The sequence below is a fragment of the Gossypium hirsutum genome, chromosome A02 (assembly GCF_007990345.1).
Source record: "Gossypium hirsutum isolate 1008001.06 chromosome A02, Gossypium_hirsutum_v2.1, whole genome shotgun sequence".
Lineage (NCBI taxonomy): Eukaryota > Viridiplantae > Streptophyta > Magnoliopsida > Malvales > Malvaceae > Gossypium > Gossypium hirsutum.
The window spans coordinates 57,383,575-57,386,733 of record NC_053425.1 but is presented as its reverse complement, the minus strand read 5'-3'; the positions used below and the strand labels follow the sequence as shown (position 1 = coordinate 57,386,733).

The following is a 3,159-nucleotide window of genomic DNA, read 5'->3' as shown; positions in this document are numbered from 1 at the left end:
TTAAGTGCTATCCTTTTGTCTAAGATTTTAGAAAAAAAAATTGAAATATGGTTTCTTTAAAACATTTAAGTGGTTCAAGCTGGTCGTCAAAATTCTCTCGTTTCAAAGATATATAGCATCACATCCAACACGATTGGAAATGATTCTTCATACCTTTGAAAACACGATTGATTTTTGACCTCCAAAGTTTATGCATTGAAAATTACAAAAGAATGTCCAATTATTTAGTCCAACAAAGAATCGAAACCCAGCACAGTAGGGCACGATTCTTTGAATTTCCAAATATTGAACATTGCCTTATTTGAAATTTTTTAAATAAACCATTGTAAACTAGCTCAAAATGTCTTAATTTTATTTTGAAATAAAAGGGAATAATTTATTTTAAAGAGTTGAAAATCATAAAGCAACATTTTGTAAACCAAAAGAAAAAAATAATAATCATGGGATAATATACATGCATAAAATACAATACTTGGTGAACGAAAATAACACAACCTTACTTAACCATTTAACCAAACAAACAATATAATATGATTAATTCAAGAAAAATATAACCAAATTCTCAAACATGGATGAATAACAATTGATATAATAATAATACAAAAATACGAATAAATAATATGCAACAATAATATATGGAACAATGTGAAAACCAAAAATGACACACAATATGCAAAACAATATGAAAACTAGGAATCGATGTAATATAAACAATTTAAAAGCGATTAAATATATGATAATTTACAAAGGAACAACACATGCTAGGGTTTGAAATAATTTATATGAATAAAATAATGACACCTATAATTTACGAATGATTATTAAACTAAATATAATGTAAGAAGAAATTTGAAGAAAAATGATATACAAAATAATTTAAAATAAAACATATTGGTTTAAAAATGATGATATATATATATGAAATGAAAACTTAATATAAATAATGTATATACAAAATATAATAATATAGGAAAATATTTGAAACAAACAAAATATAATACCAAAATTGGATTCTTAAAAGAAATAAATTATATACATAAATAAATTTAATGGAAGAAATATATGAACATGTTCGAAAAGGAATTTAAATAAGTAATTCAATGTAATATATATATAAATATGAATATATGAAGATAAATATTATATAAAAAAGTTTAAGCATAGAATTACATGGAGAAAATTTTAAAATAATAAATTATATAATAAAACAATTCAACAATATAAAAAAAACTAAAACAAAATGAAATTAATAAAATAGTTTAAAATAGTATGTTAAAATAATAGGTTAAAAAAAATAAATGAATCCTAAAAAATATAGAACATAAACTAAACTTAATTGAGGTAAAAACAAAATCGAAAGGATAACCTATAAATAAAACAAATCATTAAAACAGAACTGAGGATCAAAATAAAATGCACACAAATGAGCAGGGACTTGGAATGCAAATATACTGAATCTCAAAACGCAGCGTTCAAATAAAGATTAGATCGTAACAATGCACAAATCTCAGGGAAAATGTAAAAACAAATAAAACATGATTGAGGCTTGATTAAAGATCGGTGCAGGAGAAGAGGGACTAACTTCGCAAATAACCCCTTCAACAAGAAAACACGCGGATCCAGTCTGTGGGTCAGATCTAGGCGCGGGTCAAAGGCCGTGAAACGATGTCGTTTAGACGTTCAGACCTCAGGCACAAAATGGTGTCATTTTAAACATATATAAACTATTTTTTTGCCCTAATGCATTCATTTGGCTGATTATTTCCTTAAAACAAAAAGAGTTTTCAAAAATTTTCTCCCAATCCTCTTAGCCGCCCTCTTTCCCTTCAATTGATCTACGTGCGAAGGTGGCGCCAAACACACCATCTCCGTCGTAGCTTTAGTCGAATCCTTAAGATCCGTCTACCCTTGGATCGAAGAAGCAACCACCGACTAGGTCGGCGCCGATCGATTGGTAAGAGATCTGTCTTTTTTCTTTGTATTTGTTATGTAGATTTCTAAGATAAAGTAACAAAGAAAAATAAAAAAGCAGAGAGAGTAAATCACCTTTTTCTTTTCAGTATATTTCTCTTCTCATCGTGTATTCAGAAAAAAATCCCCTTTTTCAACTGATTTGGGATTACTTTCTCCTTTGTACAATATGCGTGTATAATCCTCTCAAAAGGATCCCCCTTTTACATTCGATTTCCCCTGGTCTTTATAGCCGAAAAATAAATAAAAATAAAAGGAAAAGGAAAATAAAAAATCCTTGCTGTAATCTGTTATTATTTGCTATCAATCGTTGTTTGCTATTTTTTTGTTATTTTCTTCTCGCAGGTGTGGAGGCTGTGGTGCGCATGGAAGCCGTTGCTGATGGTGTTTGAGGCACATGGGAACGGTAGCTTGGTGGCCTAGGGTTTGACTTTAGGCCAATTTAGGTTGGGGTTTATTTGGGCCTTATATTTGGGTTTTTATTTGGTTTGGGCCTCAAGATTTGGGCCTGTATTTGGAACTGTTTAATGGATTGTTAATTTGGACTTTATTTATTTATTATTATTTATTATTCTGTTTTGGTTTTGGGTTTGGGCTCGGGCAAAATGGGCCTATTACAACCACCAAAAGATTGATTTGACATTTTTTAAGTCCACATAAAGTACAAGGACAAGTCAAAATGTATAAAGTAAGAAAGATATCATATATATATCTCTTCGGGAGAGCAAAACCAAAGCAAAGAAGATAGGAAAACTTTTCTTAGTTAAGTATAAGGCCTGATGAACGGCGAGATCTAATGTCTATAAGTAAATAAAGCGTTATCTGCCCCACTAAAACTTTTTTCGTTTATGTGAGTGCCTAGTCTATAATGAAATCTGATGCGAGACGCTATTAAGAAAGGACGCTCGGTGTAACATCCTATTTGTAGTAAAATTAGAACAGTGGTTTCGAGACTACAAATCTGATTGGAAAATATTTATTTTATTATTATTTTAGATTCTACAGCGTATTAGCAAGGTTGTATAAAATTTTCGCTAAGAAATTTTATCGTTTGCATGTTTAATTAGTAAAAAGGTGTAAATCGTAAAAGGTGCAAAAGCAGAGTTCTAGTAGCTAAATGTATTAAATGGCTATAGAACCTTAAAGTATGAATGCTTAAATGGTAAATAGACCATCATTATAGATAGT

At 29.5% G+C, this 3,159-nt stretch overlaps 1 long non-coding RNA gene across 1 annotated transcript; it reads left to right on the top strand.

The window, feature by feature from the left end:
- Nucleotides 1-1,404: 1,404 nt before the first annotated feature.
- LOC121212212 (uncharacterized) lies at nucleotides 1,405-2,520 on the top strand. Its single transcript, XR_005907393.1, has 2 exons — nucleotides 1,405-1,954; nucleotides 2,317-2,520. It is a non-coding gene; the product is annotated as an uncharacterized lncRNA (long non-coding RNA).
- The last annotated feature ends 639 nt before the right edge of the window (nucleotides 2,521-3,159 follow it).